Genomic DNA, 23074 nt, shown 5'->3' on the forward strand with positions numbered 1-23074 from the left:
GTTTCACACGCGCCTCCTCGTGGTCATCGAGTCTCTCTTCATGTCGGTCTACTTACGCCGCAACACACCTGCTTACTTAATCAGCTCATGTTTACTACAATTCATATTGCTACCAAAGCCGTTCACCTTACTTCGTATGACATTGCTGTGTTGCTATCGCATTCACTGCTTCGCCCTTAGGGCGAAACTGTGACATTTTTTGTTTCAGTGGGCTTCACCGCAACACAGAACGTGCGAAAGCCAGCTTACAAAGTCGGCTTCACTTTTAAACAGAAGTGCATTGATGGGAAGGCGTTTTTCCAGGGGCTATATAAGTCGTCTTGTATTAAAATGCGAAGGCGCTAGCATCTTTTTTATTATTTTGATAACTGTTTACTATTGCCCCGACGCGCGCGTGTCCAAAACGCATTAGTTAGGAGAAGTCCCAATTTGACCTGCCTTTTGACTTGCATTTGCGTGTTTGAGTTTCTTCGTAACAGAATTATGTTTTCTCGTACATTCAAATTACAATCCGACGCCGCCATGTCTGTAGGTTGTGCTTAAGCCGTACTTTACCATTTTTCTGACGGATTTTATTGGGAGAAATTTAATTTTAATTCACCAAATGCCTGCACCACGTGGAGAGCCTGCGCGGTTGGGGTGGTTCGGGATGATTTTATCCTTCGCCATACCTTGCGACGCACTGAGGGCACGCGCGGTCAGGGTGGTTGGGGATGATTTTTCCGCCACAGACGCCGACATCCCCGCCGACGCCAGATTTTCTGTGACACGTGGCCCTTAACGCGATCACATTAAAAGGCGCGACTCCTATTGCTACCGAACCGCAGTGTTTTAAGCGAACGTCACGAAGTTTGGGAGGGTGTATGATTTTATTTGATCATTTTAGATATACATTGAAAACATATCTGCGACTGTCTTGTGTATTTCGGTAAGACCCTTTGTGTTAGGTAAGTAAGCTGTCGGAATGCAGTAAATGCCGCCGCTGAGGGAAATGACTACTCGTACCAGCTGGGCACTGAAGCCATTTCATCTTTCAGTAACAACCATGGCATATGTACCGTGGTGGTGCAAGAAACTCACGGATAGATTAGTTAGCAAGGTTTCAATGAGTAATTCTTTGATGTGGCTTATTCATTCAATAGTGGTTCAACTTGCCTAAGACAGCAGTAAGCCATGGTTTCGGCAGCCGCAAATGTGGAACGAAAGGAACCTTAGGCCAGCATGCTATTACGGCATCTTATCCTTGCGGGCTTTATTGAAGCTTCGTGCTACGGCAGCAAAAAAGACACTTTTTCCATACCACTCACCTTAGTTATATCAGACAATCTGGCCAGGGTTTTGCATATATATATATATATATAAGCCAATAGATGGAAGCAAGAGCTTTACCCGTTTCGAAGCTTAGGCACGAGCAATATTACAGTTTCCCGTGATATTTTAAAATTATTTTTCAATAAACCGAAAGGTACGGGAGATTTCGTTGTCACTGTGAGGACAAGAAATATATTTTTTAGAACTTAGCTTCTTTGAAACAGCAAGAACTCTTGCATTGTGATATTCCACTTGGCTGTGTACTTCATGTTTCACAGCAATTGAAAAGTACTTCTCTCACTGCATTCCTTTTTACCGTTCACCATGGAAAAAAGCACACATAGCATTTCGCCAATTTCTTGACGAGTGTTTGCAGTAGTAATTATTTAAAACCAGCGTTCCGCACCTCCTAATTTTATTCTAATAAGCTAGCCTAGACAAGGAACTGTACTAGACAAAGCAGGTAAGCCAGATCATGCTAAACAGGTGTATCAATTCTCAAAAGCATTCCCCGTCGATTCAACTGAATTTTAATACTTGTCTGTGGGGATACGCATAGAATATGCGTATAGTAATTTTTACAGAAGCAAAGTACATCAATCTCAAACCACATTTAAACCAGTCATGAATAAAAAAGTAGGTAGCTTTTGAGAAATATAAGCGTCCGGTTTCCTGTTTGTGAATATGTGGTTCTACAACCAGAAATCGCTTTAAAATATAAATCAATCTGACATACCATGGTCACCAAACATGGCACCTAAAATTCAACGCGCATTTCAAGTGTGGCGTGTATGTAAAATAAGGTTCCCATCGGGAATAATACGCATTTGGTTTCCTGTTTCCGAATGCGTTTTTCCTGTACGTGTGCATAGCGTTAAAATATAAATAAGCCTGACATAGCTTGGTCACCAAATATAGTACCTAAAGCTAAGCGCGCATTTCAGATGCGTCAGGTACGTAAAATTAGGCTGCCGTTGGGAATAATATTTATCCAAATCCCCGCTTCCGAGTGCTTTTCCGCATGTGCGCATCACTTTAAAATATAAATCAAATTAACCTACCTTGGCCACCAAACAGGAAACGCGTTATCCCGTGCAAACTGCATTCAGGCACAGCTGCGTAACACTTCTCCACGTGTGTTTTTTCCGAGCTAAGGGGAGATATAAAGGACACACCCTGTCCTGCCCTAATCATTCTTGAAGCTGTTGTGCGATCGAATATTTAGTCTCTTTCGAGCATTTTGTCTTTTCAGGTAGGTTTTCAATATCTCTGTGAGCAGTAGAAAGGTTTGCTTGCACATTCAATTGATAATTTGGTGATACGCTTACGGCATTTCCATTATTAGTGTGTCATCTTCCGATACCATGTTCCCCGAAAAGCGTTCATTGCTTGAGCAGAAAATGTTCATATTGATTCAACACAAGCTATAAAATTAAAGAAAACCTATTAGTTTCAAAATTAGTTATCGCTTGCGTGAATATGAGAGATAGGAACAGTCCAATACTGAGCTGGACGCGATGCGTATGTAAATATTTTGTTAAAAAGACACGCATGAGATATGGCTCTTTCGTAAGCCACAAATCTATTACTTTTCAATTTAGAGAGATTGCCGCACGATTGCCTTTATTTCCGGATAATTGTTCCAAACAACCTAAAATAACAGTGCTGCCTCACCGAGAAGGCCCTTATTCGCCGCTTTGCTAGCCGTACAAAAAATTAGGTTAAATCGTTATGTCAAGCAGCAGATTCTTTTGAACGCCACATGCTGAACGCCCGTGTCGAACTGCCCCTTCTTCATCCTGTATTGATTGCATAGTGTATAGCAATCTTTCCACACGTGGTAGTCCCATTCGTCAGAGAAAGGTTTTCGTACATAGAATACTGCTTATAAACTACACTGATAACGTAAGTATAAACAGTGGCTCTATAAATGGACACACAGATTCCTGGACTGACAGCACACATTCACCGGCCAACTAAAGACGGAATTGCACCCTAAACATTTTAAATTTATGGAAAACCATACACGACTTAGCGTTCACGCAAACTTAACCTCTTTTTTCACCACGGTACGCTGTGTTCGGTAAGCCACATAATTTGAACTTTTCCCTTCGTTCTTGTAGGAAACAAAGTCAGGCTCATTGCTAAGATGAAGTTCACCTCTGCCACCTTGCTCCTTGCAGTACTAGCAGGTGAGTGGGCTGCGCTAATTAGCAATGCATTTCATACCTTTGTAGCAACGCTCTTTCTATTATAAACGGAATATGCATGCGTGAAAATGCGAGAGTGGGCACCACTTTGGCGAGGTAACAGACCATTCTGATTAAAATTGCTGTTTCAAATTTTTCATGGTTAGATTCTACTAAATACACATACGATTGGATACTCTTCCGTCTCACTCGAAAGCATCGATTCCACAGGCTTGCGAAATCTTCTTTAGAAATGGGTGAAAATATAGCTTAAGAAGGACACTTTGATGTACCCTCGGTAATTTCCGATGTCTTGCGCCTACCTGCGTGCAGCGTTCCTCGCCGTGATGACTGCAGCACAGGAGAGAACCGATAAATCGGTCAGCCAATGCCGTAAGTGTAAAAGTTTTACATGTTTGTTTGTTGTAAGGTATTGTTTCTGTTTACGAATCTGGTAGGTGTTTTTCATGCCATGCTAATTTCCATTGTGGCTAGAACATACTCCCAAAGAAATGAATGCCTTAGCCCCGTAAGTGCCTTATTATGACCCCCAGTTGCAGGATTGTCATGTCTTGAAGACTCTATGTACGCTACGCTGTTAATATGTTGCACCATGAGCAATGGCACAATATAATACGGTTACGTCTTTAACATAAAGTATTTAAACATACTTGAGAAATTATTATAGCTAGCTCCATATGTCATCGAGCTCGTTTCTATAGTATTTAGAATTTTTAAAATCAGATTTGCTGAAAAAATTGGCCGCCAACCCACTCTGAGAACGTGATTGTCCAGCGAAGCTGTAACAAACACCACACATGGTCGAGCATTGTATTCACGCTGGTCTTCTGGTGTCTTTAATTTCCGTGGTATACCCATGGCAGTCTGAGAATGAACTGAAGGAGTTGGTAGACGGGTCTCCCTTTTATAGATAAAAAAGTGGTGTCGTCACTACGCATATGTATATATAATATATATACATATATATACATATATCTATGCGGTATGCCTGATTGCAAAGCAAGATATCCCGTTTGCCTTCAATTGTTCACCTGGAGTTCTGTCTTTAAGCCACAAAATTTATACAGCTTCGTTGGAAAATTCGCCTATAGGCACCTTTACATGCCCAACCCCACGGTAATCTTTCGTTAAACGCGAAAGAATTGTGCGTCTATATGATCGAGGAGAGGCCTGGGCGCCGGTATCAATAACCGCACGCCCACAAACCAGATATATAAAGACCGCACCTAAAAAGCCGGTGTGCTCACCCTTTCATGCAATATAACCGTTGCGCAATAATTACTTAAGGCTTTAAATCTTCACTTTTTTGAGGCAAAATTATTACTAGATACTTTTTTAAATTCGCAAATAATGCTTATGCTGTTTCTCCACACACTATATATATATATATATATATATATATATATATATATATATATATATATAACAGCATATCTATATGCTGTATGCCTGATTGCTAAGCCGAGATATGCTGTTTGTCTTCAATTGTTATTATGGAGTTTCGTGTTCAGGCCACAAAATTTTCCTTGACATGCCGTAGGCTTGTCGCGCGTTAATCAGCCTTCTCCATGTCATTGTAGACAACTGACAATCTTGGACACTGAGGCATTCCATTTGTTGCTCAAGTTTATTCAATCAAAGCTGACGGCGAATTAGTGTTTACTAACATGTCGAACCGTTGTTCAAAACTTAACCTAAACCCAGCTGGATTTTGCGTTTTTTGTGTCACATCAGCTCAAAGTGGTAGATTTTGGTTGCTGGTATGCGTAGAATATGGAGGTTTTAAATGTGAACGTATGTTTAACCATATTTGTGGCTCTTCCCGGTCTTTTTGACGGAATGCTAGAACGTATGCTGTCTGTACAAAATGGCGTGCTTTTAAATATATCTATCCAAGCCATGTGAAATAAGCTTTAAAGGAAAACATACCTAGAATGCGTACCCACACAGGCAATGTTCTTTTTTTACCCTTTGATAATGATGGCTTCAACAAAATATAAATCTTTCTTGATTTCTTCTACGGAGCCTTTAGAATTCTGAGCAAACTTCTCGAAGCGTAATATACGTATCTGAAATTCCTATACTGAATTTATTTCGCATCTCTGGTTCTATCGACATAGGTGTGCTTTCTCTAGATATAATGGATTTGATAACTTCCCCACACAACAAAATATACAGACAGTGTTTTTCATGAGTCACTTTGTGGATGTTTGAGTGAATACCGAATGGCAAAGCCTACCGTCAAATGTCCGTTGAGGCAGAAATTCAACGTGCCTTGTGCTACGCCACCTATAATTGAATACAAAGTGATACGGTCGAACTAAAAACATTCTATAATTCCTTTTTTTCGACCATCATTAATCTTCACGTAATATTTCTTTATATAGGTTGCTCAAAAAACAAACAATAATGCGTTGTGTTTTCACCTACAGTAAATCAATATTTTGTGACAGACACGAAGTCATAACCCTACTTCACCTCAAACGCCTGCATGGATGTCCACTTTTCAATTAGACTTTCTCATAATTGAAGAATGTCGAATACTTTGAGTTTGGTAATATGCGTTGTTTTGCACCCCGCACATTCTGAATGGCAGAGTCAGTACTTTCTGTACCCGTAAGAAACTACTATGGAGTTCAAAGACGACCTTCCGGGCGATATTCACCAATGAGTCGTTCGTGGCGAATTGGCTGTCTACTTTCAGAGGCTGTTACTTTTATGAGTAATAAACAAAGAGCGAGGGCAGTGTACAAAGGTTTACGCAGACATCTATTTTATGCATTAGGTGTGTGGAACTTACCATTTTGTGGTCGTTAGCAAAATTGCCCTCATAAGTTCATCACATTTGCTTTGCAAATATAACCTATTTGTTGGTGTTACTCGCTGTGCCTACGAACTGAAACATCGCTTTTCTGCAGAAATTGGCAGCGGATGCCCAGACCCCGTCGCCTGCACTAAAAGCTGCAAGGACAAGGGTGTAGCATTAGGCCTATGCATTGGGCTACTGGGGCTGAAAGGCTGTCTGTGCCTACTCTAAATGTGGCTGAAGTCCTCGAATCTCTGGCAAGACCTCGCTACACGTTGGCTCAATAAATGCATCCCGTCTTACATTGAAAAATTTGTTTCTCTCATTTTATTCGCCGTCTCAGATGTTCATCGCCCCCGCGAGCTCTCTGGTCGTGCAGCAGCTGCTCTTGAATAATCGGACACTTCTTTTACCTGGACGGAAACAGTTCACAACAAAGAATCGCGCATAATAAACGTGGTTGTGCGATTGAATAAGAAACATTCCTTTTAAAACCATGAATACCAATTTTCAGCATGAACATGCATTCATCGCAGCGATGGTGATGTATCCATTTTGAACTACGATGGTGATGTACCCATTCGCAACATGGCGTCAAACACCGCGCGCATCGTTTTGAGACTGCCGTCGTCTGTTAGCTACTTGCGCTTGTCCGAGCAAACATCTGCTGACAGCTCCAACAGTCTGCGGGCAGTCCGGAACTTCCGGTGCGTGAATAAACGAACGCGCTTCTGACAACACTCGGACAAGTGGGCGGAGCTTCGGAAGCTGTCCGAGCAAAATCAAATGCAGCACAGCAGTCCCAAGCAGTCCGGGACTGTCAGGGACTGATAATCGAAGAGGCCCATTGTACACATACTACCTCTGTGTCTGCTTGGAATGTTTCCGCTTTTACGTCTTTTAATTGCGCGCACTAGACGCTAAGCCTTTTTTGTACGTTTCAAGCAGCAATAGAGTCGCACAAGCACCCCTTTCCCAAACTAGTTGCCGACGCTAAATATTTTTGAGTAATATCTCCATAAACCATCAACTTAAGAAAGAAATCAGCTTTCAAAACACGTTATGTGGGTTTATTGTCCAAAATACTTTGTAGCTAAACGAGAAAGATATTGCGATAGGAATTATATGGACATTCCAAGCGCATTTTTGCCGTCGCCGTCGTAGTGATATTTCGTATAAAGTCCAACGGTGATAAAATCGTCGCCGCGCGACGTGCGTTGTGTGTGCCAGTGAAAGCGTGCAACGGTGAGCCGGAAACCGCAGCCTAATCTAGTGTACGCGAGAGAGGAAGGCGGCCGGAAGCGCACGGCCTTCGTTCACTGTTTCGAAGTCTGTTTTTATATTGCAAAACCTTAAAGCCACCAATTTCTTCTGAGGGAAATTTGGTGCAGATAGAGAGAAACAAAAAGGGAAAGAAAACTCAATAACCTGCTTTTCCCTGCAGTCTGTTCGCCTCATTTTGACGAGAATGATCTGAACTGTCCACCCGGCGTCGACGGCGAGTTGCGGCTTGTTGTGCTCTCTGCACAGCAGTATTCTGAACCCGATCAAGCCTTAAAACTGCAATTTACATGTCGGGCACGCTACGTTTGCAAGCACCTTAACTAGATGGCGCCGCCATACTGGTGGAGGCTCGGCAGCTCGGGATCACGTTGATTGAGTGCGACTGTTTTCACAACAAATCCGTGCAGGGGCGGGGCCTCGCCTCGATGACGTTTCACCTTTTACTTTTTCCCCTATCTCTTTGGCGGCGCGGTTGGTTGTGTCCCGGTGCCGCTCCGGTCGTTAGGGTGTTGCGGAGCACAGCGAAGCAACACCCCAAATAAAAAAATACTGCTCCAGCCAGGTAGACTGCCCCCTCCCTGATAGTGAGATTATATTTGGATCACCAAAACAGTGATGTGTTTATTTAGGAATAGCATCGATCCCTTAATAGCAGCCACAGTTGTCCTAGTCACCACCAGCCCAGCCTGTTCTCTGTTCCAATGCTGCTGGCGTTGGAACGGCGCCAAACAGAGACGAAGAAAAGAATTACGGCAATGGTGATACGCCATCTGGGCGAGGCCCCGCCCCTGCACGGATTTGTTGTGAAAACAGTCCCACCCGCGTTGATTATGCGCCGCGTCTGAACCGCATCTCGTCGTCTAGCTGCGCCTGCGCACGCTGTGTTTGGAGGCGGCTTACCTAGTTGCCGCCACTATTCTGGCGGAGGCTAGGGTCGTCTGCCCCTGCGCGCTTGGGAGCGTTTCAGGGCATTTTTCCACTGCCCGATAGCAAGCGCTTGCGTGGCTAAGTGGTAGGGTAACTGGCTCCCACGAAGCGGGCGCTGGTTCGATCCCGGCGGGAATCGGGTAATTTTTTCGCATTTCTGGCGATAGCGGTTACGGGGGCGTACACCGCCGACGGCGACTCCATCGCGAACCGAAACGGCTATTGGAATGAGCCCATAACACCTTACGCTGTAAAAAAAAAAATCGCCACCCAAGCGCGCGAACTAACCCTCCGCGCTGACGCCACTGCGAGTCGATGCTCCGTCGATTCTAGGCTCGTCGAGTTTGGTGACACTCTCTCCACCTTCAACGAGGTTACCAAAATCTACTACCTTGGTAGGAGACTATACTCTCCCCCACACGGCACACACCTCAAGCTGTCACACTACGCATGCTTCAGACGGGATCATATCCCAACCTCAATTTATTTCACTACATCAATCCAGACTGCTTTAGTCCAGACTGTCCTAGCTGCGGAAAATGTAGAACTTAGGCCACATGCTCTGGGGATGCCCCTCGTTTCAGAGGGGCCCGCAGCAATGCACTGCAGAGGAGTGGAGCTCTGCTCTTCGGAGCTCCGACCAGTCACGCTAATTTTGGCTGTCCAGAGAGCCCACGATGTAGCGCTGGAGCTCGGTCTCCCCGTCCCGACGTGGGTGCGGCCCGCGGCTTCGTCGTCTCCCTGAGAGGGGGCAACGGAGCTTCTCAGGACTTTCATTAAAGTTCTTTTTCTGTCTGTCTGCCACCCAAGCACTCCGTACAGATGGTTAACCACCTAAGCTGAAACTTACGGTCCCAGTGTTTATCACTGGATTAATCCCGACGGTGCATTAAAGTCTTTCTCATATATTTTATTACGTCTGTGTGTTTGTTAATGAGGTTACACACACGTTCGGCAGCGACGGATTAACGGCGTCACAGACGTTATGCCAGCAGTCCGCGGCTGTCAAATTGCAGCTTGCGATATTTCAAAATTACATTGCGTAAAATATAAATGTGTCCGTCATGTAAGACGATAAAAGGTTCATTATTGGCTCTCCATTACGACGACAGAAGAGAACTCTAATTCAACGCTGGAATGATGAACGGCATTGGTGCCAGTTGTGGAAGAAGACGACGAACAAGGGAGCACGAGCGCGTTCGAGGTTTCGCAGAGGGGTGCCAACGAGCCAGATGTGGAAGAAGACGACGACGCTAGAGCCATTGCTGATGATGATAGTTTATGCGTACCGGTCATAGACGGACGAATGAGCTAGCCATATACAGCTTCGCTGTAAATGTCCTAGGCCTCCGCAGCACACGCAGCAGTCACTGCGTAAGCTGGAGTAGCGACTTTAAGGGAGCATAATTTTCCGCACCAAACACTACAAGATCTTCGCGGCGAAGTCCCTTTGCCTCGGTTTCACGAGAAGGATTTGAACTGTTCGCTTAATTAGCACAGTCGCTTGACACTAGTCACGCTATGTTTGATGCGCGCCGCGTAGCGGCGTTCCTTGCACACTTTATATTGCACTTGCACATCAATGCACCAGGTGGCACGCCATGTAGCAGTTGCATAGGCAACTGTGCAACTGTTACATGTGGTAGTTTAATTTGGTAGCAGGTTTGGCACAAGGTGGATAGAGAAGGGTTAAGGACGAAAAAAAAGATTAAGGAGATGTATACAAAAACTCAAGAATTAAACACATGTATAGCATTCAAGACTAAACCAAGCAAGCTAGGTGACTGTTTTTTACCGTCCTGTTTTATCATGATCATCATCATTACCGTTACCATCGTATCGCGCGATTTGTCACGCGATGTGCCGCACGCCGCGTATCATCGACTGGTGCGGCTGCTGCTGGAACCATCTGGAAAGCTGAGTCATTGAATTGGATAAATCACCCGAAATATACAATTAAACACCAATAATTTCATAGAAAATTGCTTTTTACTGGACAATAAAGCCTCCAAAATTTGAACGTTTGTATAGACCAGAATATTTTAGCCGCGCACGCAGGCGGCGGGTGCGCTCCAATACTCTCGACACCAGGCGTCACCTCTCAGCGTGGACTGTGGCAATCGGCAGACTAGCGTGTGTTTATGTGCGCGTAGCGCTTGTTTGTGCCGTTGCTACTCACGGTTTGAGTGAGTAGCCACAATGTATAAAACCTGCTCGGCAGAGTGGCATTGTGCCGTCGTCGGCATTCTTGATAGGAATATGGCGAGTGCCAATTTTTAAAAATTCCGCGCGGCGTTTGAAAGCGAAAGCCTGGTGCAAATTTAGTGATCCATTGTGTTGTGCATTAAGTTACACAGCAGGTTATACATTACCAAATGATACATTCGCTACATGTAAAACTCCGTGTGGCGCATACCAGCATACAAATATCTGTACATGAAAAGCATGGACACAGAATGGAGGAATAGGTTAAGGCAGTTGATAACCAAGTACAGGATAATCATAACTGTAAATAGACAGCCGCGAGTCATCAGAAAGAAAGTGAGAGAACTCGAGACAGTGAATTAGCTGCAAAGTATGGAAACAAAAAGGACCATGAAGATTTACAGGAATGAGAAGAAAGAAATTAAAAGGGAAAGCCTATACGATAACACAAAGGACATTGCCTTGCTATTTGAGGCTCGAGCCGGTTGCCTAAGGATCAAAACATACCGGAGCAAATATTCGGAATTAGATGAGGCATGTATACGCTGTAGTAAAGATCCAGATACCACTCAGCACACCCTAATGGAAAGCGACGGGATTCACCCAGCGAGTACCGTAGGTAACGTAAAACTTCAGGAAGCGCTTGGGTTCAACATCAACTGATCAGCCGTAGAGATAAGCGTGATACGATTAGATTGCTGGTGGAAAAAATCTGGGAAAATGTTGATACGACCGGATCACCTACAATCATAGGTCACGGTACCAGGTAAATTTTGAAGAGAAAAAAACTGTCAGCCCTTCCACTGGGGTGGAGATGAAAGACCAGCGATGCTGTACTATGGCGGTAATATATGTATTTCCAATTATGACTATTAGGATGTGATGGTGTAATTGGTTATTCGAAATATTAGACAATGAGAAGTATATATGATCCGGTGGTTTTCATTTATTTCGTGACCGCAGGGACCATAGCCTTATGGTCGCTACGGTACACTGCCATAAGGTGTGCGGCAAAGGTTGGCACATTCTTCATAAACACGTCACCAACGCCGCGCACGTTCAGGGCGAACACCGGCAAAACGCCACCGCCGTCGATAACAGTTCTGCGCATAACTGAACCACTTATGTGGTTGCAACCATAACCTTAATTGCAACCATCAACCATAATTGCAACCATAACCTACACCCCAATATTGGAAATGAGCCTCAAGAGGTGATGAGAAGCTAAGCTTGCGATTTTCAACAATAAATTGTACGGATCCTTCGCATTGTGGGAATGCACAACGGCAACGAGCGTAGTTATGTCGTGAGAGCACCATGCCAACTATGTTGTAGACGATTGTATGACGGCAATGACATCATTTCTAAGGCGGCTTTTCTACGTCAAGCGACGGCGAGGCAATTGTTGGGTTCCATATAGGTAGCGGACGAGCGTGGGCGATAGAAAAACGTGTTGTGACGTCATCCCCGACCACGTGGTATACAATCATTCACACACACGTTCATTTCATTTGGTGAAGGGTAAAATGACGATGGCGTTTTGTATTTTTGCGAAGAAGTGTACAACTTGATTAACTTGGGCGAATATGAGTTCTGTACAATGCTACACAGCGTCTACGTAGCGTTTTATAGGAGTTACGTGGAAAGTAGTGCGCCAAGTGGGAAGGCCCCGGAGATGATGACGTCAAACACAGCGCCTCAAAGCACGAACTACTTCGTCTATGACGTTCTTCACCTACCTGGCTATCAAGTATTTTTATCAATGCTTTTTTTTAAGTCGGGGTGGTGAAATGCTGCAGCTTATTTCTGAACACTTAGCTTGTAGACTTCCCCCAGATTTTTCTGCGATAACACCAGACTACGAAGCTTTAGCAATAATACACTATAAGTACGTATATGTGGTTATGTATCGTCCATCTGATGACAAAATAGAGGTCTTTTTTCCTTTCTTGAAAATCTGCTGACATGTATGCTCCAACCAGCCACACCTCATCATAGGTGGCGATTGCAACATAAACATTTTAGAGTCCACTGGGACATCACGTGATTTTCAACTACTAATTTATTCTTTCGCGTGTAATAATCATATTACCGAGCCCACTCGTATAGCCTGTAATACTTATTTTTAAAAAAGTGAGGTAGGTGACTTTGCACTATCTGGTACTATTGTTGCAGATTAAATTTGCGATCATTTCCCTAGCCTTCCGTCACGAACTATGATCGGCCCTCGATAAATGTATGAAATTTCCATCATTTTGTGCCAAATTGCTGCACACTCTATTGAAAGCAAGTCAGTTGGGAAGGTCCCGGAAATTGTGGCTTCAAACACAGTGCCTCAAGGCATGAAGTACATCGCTCACGACGTTATATGCCTGTTTGCATTTTATGATGACTCAATAAAATTACACAGTAATCGAATATCTGCTTATTGAACAGTTAGTCATGCTACGTTTCTTCATAAAGTAAATAATAAACCACTCAAATTACATGTGCAATTTATTCGTTGGCGGCAAGCATTTCTAGAAACGAAGAAAAAGTCATTTCAGAATTGCTGCCCAACCACCCCGCATCGAACGTTCCATCAAACACGGTACCGTCGTCAGCAAAGCGGTCGTCTGTAGCGATACATTCCACTCAGTAATAAAATGGAGGTACTTTAGGTAAGCAGAATGTTTAAGCTTCCATTAGCCTAATAATGTTGGTGGTCTATTCCTTGCCACCAGTGCGCCGAAATTGCAAAAACAGGTCGCGTACGCGAATATGTACGCCGTGACTTCTATCTACAAAGAACATCTCAATTGTACAAAAAGCAGCTCCAGTAGCTTGCACAGAACAGCAGGTTAATACTTTAGACAACTTTAGGCGTGAGGTTACTGAAACAAATTTGAATGTTGTTCCCGAATCCGCCAAATGTACATGACGTGTATAACAGATTTCTTGTTTCTTAAAGGGAGCTTACCACAAACGTTTTAAATTTGAGACAGTAAAGGCTCCCAAGAAAGGTCGAAAACAATGGATGACACGAGAATGTCTGGCAGTGATTACCAAGCAAAATCTCCCATATGCAAAATCTTCCATATGCCACAAGAGACTCCAACGATCTCTTGGAATGTAAACGGCACAGAAATTATGTAACTAAATACTTGCGAACCACTTAAGATGTGTACTCTGACAACCTCCTTAAGAGGGCATGTGCTCGTGGTGAAATGTGAGAGATAAATAAGCTTATTTGCAAACGCTCTTTCAGAAAGGATACACTTGAGATAACTACAGACAATGACATCGTAATTGGTGAAGAACTTGCAAATAAATTTAACATGTACTTCACTTCACTCACGTGATCTCTGTCATTTACTACTTCTGGTGACAAGGATAACGAATACAGATTATTTAGGCGTACCAAATACGAGCGCTGCATATTTCTCACTAAGAATCCCCGATGAGATATTCTTGGAATTTGCGCCTCTAAATAACACTACTGCTCGTGATATTGATGATATTCAAGTTTAACCTATAAAGCAGCACTTGATCTTCTAGTACCAGTCCTTACCTATTTATTTATTACCTGCTTATCCACAGGAATTGTCCCCGGAAAGACTGAAGCATGTGATAGCGTTTTGTACAAGTTTGGTGGTAGAAATGTTTTTTTATATCATCCCATTCACAGACTTTTTGCTTTTTAGAAGGTCTGGAAAAAATCATGCATCGACGCGTTATGTCTTTATGCGAGAAGTATTCTACGTTGCCTCCTTATCAATTCGGTTTCCGTTGGGGCATCTCCACATAACTTAACCGGCTCACACAAAAAAATTGTACCTAATTTATGCGAAAAGAAAATGTCAATAATAGGTGTTCTCATTAATTATTCCAAGGCTTTCGATAGAATTCACCACTAAGTAATCTATACATAACTAAGCCATTATGCTTTTCGCGGAACTACCCTTAACCTATTGAAGGTATATTTATCACAAAGTAAACATTCCGTACTTCTGAATGAAAATGAATCCAATTTATTAAGTATAACATTGGTTGTACCGCAGGGTAGCACATTAGGCCCACTATACGGTTGACTATTGATAAGAGTATATGTGTCATGTATACGTGTCAATATAAGCAGGATCAGAGACTGTGCGGATATTATAATTTATGAAGATGATACTATAGCTTGCTTTTCCATGGTATCAATTTAAAAGAGCTTATAGTTACATCCAAAATTTCCTAAATATCTTTTTTATATAGAGCAAAGCAAACACCTTTGTAATCAACTCTACAAAATTAAAGGCGGTATTGTTCGCGGCAGTACAGAAAGCTGTCCCTGGTAGCTTAAATATATGTCGTGCCTAAAGAATTCAGGTTGAGACATCATTAGGAATAATGGTAATTGAAAATGTAAACTGGGACAAACACATTGATAATGTAGATCAAAATAAACCTGAGACGTGCAGCATACCGTCTAAAATTTGACAAATGCTTCCTGTCAAATTGAAACTTTTTCTTTATAATACATTATTCTCCGGTCACATACACCTGCTGTCGTCTTGTGTGGGGAGATACATGTGAAGAAAATAGAAACAAGATGCTCTTGGTACAGAAAGTAAAAAACAAATTGACATATTGCAACCGCCTAATACGGCGTGCATACGAGTAAATCGTGAAGGAAATTAACTATTTTACAAACCCACCCAATTCACAGCCATAACCTCATTAAATATACAATCAAAGCTTCTCATCAAAAAATGCTTGCTTTCCTAAATATGCAACCTTAGAAAAAATACAGAAACGCGTTGTGATATCAGGTAAAGGCCTTCCTGGTTTCTGTCTTTCTCTCGCGCTAACTATGGGTTAAAGAGACTTTAACACCGTATTACTGTTTGGTTAAACTGGAATGGAATGGGATAAGTTTCCAAGTGGAAATGGTGCCATGTAGTTCTTTTTCTACGTAGTCTGGTAAACTGCTATATGCTTTGCATTTTCACGCAAAACTTTCCATGTATCTAACAAACGTTCTCTTACGTTGTTACTTTGTAGAATTCTAACCCGGGCCGTGTAGTATTTTCGCTCTTTTATCTCTCTCTAGATTTCAAGGCCACTTCAGTTATCTTATACTCTAAAATTTTTATAAATGATTATTAGTAGTCTATGATTGTTCGTCGTTCAGCAAAGCGTGGATTTATGCACGGTTTTTGTGCAAATTTGTATAAAGGCGCAAATACGCGTGTATAACTTGATCATTATCTTTATTCTGCGGTTTTTCATGCCAAGAAAAACGGGACAGGGACCTTGCTGAAGTTTGCTCCTATCCTAGCGTTTTCTTTTTTCCCCAATCTTCCCCCAGAAAAGGAGAGGGGGGAGCAGAGAAGGGAAATGTAGAATAAAATTTGATTTTATTTGATGTGAAACTGTCTCAAGGAAAGTAGACGAGAAATGGCGCGGCGGGCACACGCCGAGAATTTCGAAGAGCTGGCTGGCTTTGCAACGAGTGAAAAAAAAAAAAAAAGCGATCGTGACTTTAGGGTTAGAGCACTCAGCTGTGGTGCTTGACGGCAGAGGTTCGATTCCCCACATCGGTCACACGTTAACTCATTCTCCTCAGGCCAGGCGAGACAGGAACATGTATACCTACCTAACGCTAAGTCGAAAGCATGTTTTGTAAGGAAATAGCAGTTCTATATTTCTGCTGTTTTGATTTTCCAACTAATGAAGGGCCTTCTCACAATGTTTGGCACATTACTATCATTGTTATACATCATTTGCATGAGAATACTCTGTGCAGAAATCAGCGCATGTGTACTGTGTGCCCAGTAAGCTATTCCAGCCATGAGGCAATAAATATGTAATGATAGCGAACGGTGTGATGATAATGCCAAACTTTTTTCAGTTGTTTTTAAAGAGCAATTATGCAGTTCTTTTATTCGTTTATTGCAGACACTACCGCTGAAAATTTATGGATGAGAAATCACTTCTGAACCACCATTTCCTAATGCGATCTGATGTTAGAATCATTTATAGCGGCAGTTCTTTTGTTCGCCATGTCTATTCAAGTGCTCATCAAGTCTCGCCAGGGCTATTGACGTATTTCAATAGGGGGGAATCGAAAGGCCCTGGACATGCGTCGTATGCTTGGTAAAATGCAATCTAAAGAGCGTCTATGTTTGTTGAAAGTTTTGAAGTTTCTACGCTGAGTATTCAAGCAAATAGATAACGTTGGATATGAAGCAACCCCATCACCTTTTATTCTGAGGTTAAAACTTTCAGTCTGGTGTCAATTTGCTTGAAGCGTCGATCATTCGTTTGTAGCATGAGAAATCACTATCAGAGAAAGCAGAGAACGCACTATAGTTAGCTCATTTACTATTTAACAAGCTGTCAAAGCGGGCATTGCGGATTTGCCAACAAATTCTGCACGATGCGCACAAGGTCATCCTCCCGTTGACTAGGCTTTCACCTCTACTTGCCGTGACATCACGTGCGACGCATGTATCGGACAATCGGTTGTCTGGCCGAAGGTGTACTCATTCGGTATTCAATCAAAATGGTTCTGCACGTGAGTGAATAATAATTGCCGCCATTTATATTGCTGCGGAGTGAGGTTTTGCATTCCATTATATTCAAAGCACCTAATCCCAATGGATCCACTGACATGGAAAAATGTTATTAAAAGAGTGCACCCCCATATCAAAAGGGCGCTTAGACACCTCTCAGTAAGTTGCCTGTGTTGTAAAGCCAGGTTAACACAAACGGGGGAAGATTTTTATTTTATTGAACTCATCGAATGAAACCTATCTTTTCCACTTACTTGCTACACTGCGCATCTCATCGCTTCTTTAAATTGCTGCAGTGATCATGGCAAGGCATGCTGCACTGAGATCAGCAAAACATAACGAGAAATTACGGATAGTATATAAACCTTTCATCGCGAAGCTATACCCTCTTCCATTTCGACAGCAGGCTTTGCCAGCCAATGAAATTGCTTCCTCTGAAATAGATAGGAGAATATCTATTCTTGTGCGTGTATTTTGTGAAATCTCACCGTTGCAATGTTTCTAGCTGCAGTTTATATCACATATTGCTGGACAGCAAGAATAGCGCGTGTTCACTGCTTTTTGTTCAGAAGTGCGCACTGCGTTTATATTAAGGATCATTTTCAATAACAACAAAGATTGCAATGCCATTTGGCTTAACCCACTTACCTGCTGGGACTGCTGCGAGAAAAATGAGAGAGGTGAACTTCATCTAAGGAATGAGTGTGACTGTTACGTGCAAAGACAAACACAGTGTCGTTCGGAATCGACGAGAAATTCCCTTTTCAATGAACGGTAAGTTTTTTCTATATTTTATTAGGTTTACCATATTTCTACGCCCATTAGGTGTTAAGTACGCCTATTGATGTCCGACTCTCCTTCATGGTGGTGTTATCACGATTGCTCACGTGCGGCATTCTGTATGCAAGGGACTTGACATAACGCATGGAGCTTCGACATGTAAAACTACAGCAGTATATTTTGCGGTGGTTGCGAAGAGAGAAAAGTTGTATGAGAGGGGCGTTCTTTACCTTGCAGCCGTAAAACAAACCTGCATCAGTAATTCCTGTAGTGTGAAGTGCTTCCATATGTGAAACAAGGTCGCAGGCATGGAGGAAGGAAAAAAACTAGGAGGGAGCGTCACGTGACAATCTTGAAGCCTAGTCATAAAAAATTTAGAGGAATGGGATGATGGGAAATAGGCCCTCACGTGATAGGCAAGCGGTAGATTTTACTCGGCTCGCTTCGGTGGCTTCAGTTTCGTCTGCTGCGGGGGTTTCGGAATATGCGCACATACTCGGCGCGGCAAACGCGCGCCGAGGTTAGTTCATGAAGGGATCCGTGTGGCAGTCGAGTCTTTGTAACGCACCGAACCACCACGCAGCTCGCCGCTTAATTAGCAGACAGGCGCCAAGGCTGTTGCGAACGAAGGCGTCGGCATTGCGCCCAACAACCCGGGAGGACCACCTCAAGGACGACTGGTTGCGTTTCGGGGCGGTTTCAGGGAAACGAGGAAACCTTTCGTCCTGCAAACGTGTGAAGGCAACCAAGCCGCCTTTCCGACGGCGATACGTCGCGTTTGGGGACGTCGTCTGGGAAACAATGATGCCTTTCGCCCCCGCAAAAATGTGTAGGCGATTAAGCGAGCGTACAAGGCCCGAAGCGACTGCTTTCCCACGGGAAGAAAATTCGTCCCGTATTGTGGCCAAAGATGCACTGGCGAGCCGGGGACTTCGAACATATTTAGCGCCGTGCCGGCCCATAGTTAAGGTAGACGGTCCCAGTCAACGCGCTGTCGTTCTGCTCAAAGTCTTCGGCCTCTCAGCAGACCGGCGAGAACTACCGTCAGCAAGGCGCACCTGCGTGATGAAGTGTTGTGTGCCAGGATGCCCTAACCGAGCATAAAATCGGCGTGATGGTCTGTCCTTCCATAGGCAAGCACAATGAACGTTTTTTTTTTCTTTAATTTATAAAAACGGAACTGCAATATTCGCTAGTGACTGTATATGTATACGTGCTCGTGTGAATGAGTTCACTGATGAAATAGTGAGATGTTGTCCGAAAAAGAAGTGCATTATGATGTAAAACTTAAGCAAACAATAAATTTGCCCTCGATAGATGATAACACCAGAAAGGGAAATAGAAGTGTTCGTTCTGTGCTATATATAAGTGTAAACAATTCAGTCGCACTGCTCTTTAACATGTTCAGTTGAAATGTTGGTGCAGATCGAGTAATGATCATTGACACTGAAATTATGCACTAGGTTTCCAAGGCAGCGTGACGTGAGAGAAGAGTGGGCCCTAGCAGTGTGCCGCTCACCTGCGTGGGCACTATCACATTGAAGCGTTGTTTGCTCGGAGCACCATGTAATTAAAAGCTAAAACATATTCATATTTGCCCACAGCGGTGTGAGTTTCCTCAGGGTTTGCAATTGGCGACGAATAATCTGCTTACAATTTCTCTTTTCCATTCAAATGACACAATGAACTAGAAGACCAACAGGTTTTTTACAATTTTCTATGCTCTTTAATTGTTCGATCAGTCATGAGGAGTCGTGATACAGGCAGAGAAAACTGGTCTTTTGTGTAGGAGAATGAGATCAGTATATTTTGCCTATTCAAACTAAAAGGTTCCCACATTCAACTATGTTACATTGGCCTCTTCTGTGTTAGTTGTTTCAAACTTTTACCTTTCCTGCCTGGGCCTAGATGGGCCTGCAGTATTTTGCAAATAAATAAATAAACAAAGAAAATTAAGTAGCACTAGCAAGCTCGTGTGGATGGCAGTTTTATGCCCTCAAAGTTTTAAGTTCACAAAAGTGTACATGGAAACTGTCGTGAGCAAGGTAATGCCCTAAAATTTAGCATTATATTCTTCATGGCTTGCATAAGAATGTATGCCACAACAATTAAGTACCTTGTTCTGGGTACATGATTTGTGTCACGTTGGTTGCTCATGGACCTGTTTTTTGTGCGTGTGGTATTTTGCAGCCACAGCAAGCAGAAGGCGCACCTGAAAAGGCCTTTCTGAGGCACGAAGTGAGGCGTTGCTCGCAACTGCAAACTGCGACCAAGAAAAAGATCAAGACACTGCAGCAATCCCGTCGTCGGCTTTTACAGAAGGTTGCTCATCTTCAAGATGTCATTCAAGATTTGTCTGAGAATTGCATTCTAGGAAATGAGGATGTTGCCACGTTGCAGAGTCTTGGTGGGGCAAAAAAATACTTGCTCATGCGTCAACTGACACGTAATTCTGGTGCAGCAGTGTCACCCACTTACTCGCCAGAGCTCAGGGCATTTGCACTGACGTTGCATTTTTATTCACCTAGAGCATACCGATATGTACGAGCTACATTTGACACATGCCTTCCGCAACCAAAGACTCTGTGTAAATGGTAGCAATCCATTGATGGGGCTGCTGGGTTTTCAAAAGAGGCACTGACTGCATTGGCTATGAAGGTAGAGCAAAATTCACCAAACGGCCACTCCACATTATGCAATCTGGTTGTGGATGAGATGGCCATTCAGAGACATGTGGAGTGGGATGGAAAAAGGTTCCATGGATATGTTGACATGGGCATTGATGTCAATGATGACAGCTTTCCAGTTGCCAAAGATGCATTTGTTTTAATGCTTGTTGCAATCGATGGCAGATGGAAGCTGCCGATTGGCTACTTTCTAGTGGATGGCCTTGGTGGTGAGCAGAGGCGCAATTTGGCGCGGCAAGCTGCTGGCTTCGCTCACGAAAAAGGTGCACACATTGTAAGTTTGACATGCGATGGCGCTGCAGCAAATTTGTCAATGCTGCGCAGCCTTGGCTGCAAGATGGACCTGACTGAGCTGGATGCTTCTTTTCCGCATCCAGTGGCAGAAAAGCCTGTCTTTGCCATGTTGGATCCCTGTCACATGTTGAAGCTGCTGCGGAACACCCTGTGTGATAAAAAGGCTATTGTTGATACGAACAAACAGTTCATATTGTGGAAACACATTGATGAGCTGCATGAAATTGAGTACACAGAAGGCCTACATTTGGGAAACAAACTTAGACAGGCACATGTTAATTGGAAAAACCAGCCCATGAAAGTCTCAATGGCGGCTCAAACGTTTAGTCAATCGGTAGCAGATGCTCTTGGTGAATGCAGAGCTCGAAAAATCCCAAAATTTTCAAATTCCTTGCCAACAGAAGAGTTTATCAGACATGTCAACAACGCATTTGACATTTTAAATTCAAGACATCCAAGGCAAGAAGGTTGGAAAAGGCCACTGTGTCCTGAAAATGTGACTCGTGTCACCGAGTATGTCGAAGAACTGAAGGCCTACTTTTGCTCACTTAGAGAATCTGCAGCTGGTAAACTAATGATAGAGACCAACCGAAAGACAGGCTTCATTGGCTTTGTGGTCTGCTTAGACAATGCATTCGTCTATACAACCACTTGGTTACAGAAAATGGCCTATTGGCATATCTTCCGACCTCCAAGCTCAGCCAGGACCACCTTGAGCTATTTTTTGCTGCAATAAGATCATTTGGGCGCTGCAATGACAACCCAACAGCAAAGCACTTTGCAGCAGCATTCAAGCGTCTGATAGTTCACAATGAGGTCAAGGACATTGATGGTGGAAATTTCTTGCCATTAGAACACATCTAAATTCTCTTTGTAAGCTCCTCTGAAAAACCATCCTCCATCGATGTAATTAACTTCACTGCCCCTCAGAGAAGCCGTGCTGGTGCCTTGTGTAGAGAAATACAAACCTCGCATTCATGTTGGTCATTTGCTTTGGCTGCACACTGACAAAGCATAGTTAGGGTGCATGAACCTTTCTAACCTCTCATTGGCAAGTAGCACTGTGGGTAGAATACACCTGACTCATCATGCAATAAGTTAAAATTCCAAGGCAATACATGGGCTCTAAGAGATGCCATAGCGGTGGGCTCTGGATTAATTTTGACTGCCTGGAGGTTCCTCGGCATGTATCTAAACTCAAGTACACAACCGCATTTGCATTCTGCACTCACAGAAATGCAACTACATCTGGGAATCAGACCCGCAACGTTGCACTCATGAAGTACTATTGCCACTGAGCCACTATGACTTGTATTATTTAGCTACTGTGACTCGCAGTACAGGAAAAACTGCTACACAAGTTTCCTCAGGGTTAAATTATGTTCGTGATGGCTCACACAATTAATTCCTTTATCTATCAACTTCGGCAGTCCCACTAGGTTCTGTGTTAAGGAGGAGAAGTAAACTTTTCTTGTAGAACCAGCACTTTATGATGACCGGCGCTAACCCTCCCATGAGGGGACGTCGAGGGCTTGCCTCGCCGCTGCCTCACGGGTGTGCTGGGTCGCCCAGATTTGGTCGTCGAGGGCGGAGCTCCGCAGAGCCTCACGCAGCCTCGACGAGAGGGTCTGTGCTGGGCACTCCCACAGCATATACGGAAGCATAGCCGGGTGAGTGCCACAGCACCGGCAGTTGGGGGTACTGTAAACTTCAGGGAATATAAGGTGGAGGCGGGCGGGCGAAGGGTACGTATTTGTTTGTAGTAGACGCAGGGCGGGCTCTGGATTAATTTTGACTGCCTGGAGGTTCCTCGGCATGTATCTTAACTCAAGTACACAACCGCATTTGCATTCTGCGCTCACAGGAATGCAACTACATCTGGGAATCAGACCCGCACCTTTGCACTCGTGAAGCCAGCGCTTCACGAGTGCAAACCACGAACCTCCCCCCACCTCACCCCAAGTTCTGTGTTAAGACACTTGTTTTTTTAGTGACTTTGTAAAGCGCATATATTGTTCAAGAGCGTTG

The 23074-nt window shown here is 43.6% G+C and overlaps 1 long non-coding RNA gene across 10 annotated transcripts in view; it reads left to right on the top strand.

The window, feature by feature from the left end:
• The first annotated feature begins 2414 nt into the window (after window positions 1-2414).
• LOC119464813 (uncharacterized) overlaps window positions 2415-23074 on the top strand; it is a 97491-nt gene continuing 76831 nt past the window's right edge. For 5 of the 10 annotated variants that reach the window (XR_007463632.1, XR_007463633.1, XR_007463635.1 and 2 more), the window contains exons 1-3: window positions 2415-2563; window positions 3435-3503; window positions 3834-3893. This is a non-coding gene — a long non-coding RNA (uncharacterized LOC119464813). Of the gene's footprint in view, window positions 2564-3434; window positions 3504-3833; window positions 3894-6439; window positions 6577-9766; window positions 9778-23074 lie in introns of those variants that run through there. The other 5 variants (XR_007463629.1, XR_007463628.1, XR_007463631.1 and 2 more) reach the window with 4 other exon arrangements.

Source organism: Dermacentor silvarum, chromosome 9, assembly GCF_013339745.2.
Source record: "Dermacentor silvarum isolate Dsil-2018 chromosome 9, BIME_Dsil_1.4, whole genome shotgun sequence".
Lineage (NCBI taxonomy): Eukaryota > Metazoa > Arthropoda > Arachnida > Ixodida > Ixodidae > Dermacentor > Dermacentor silvarum.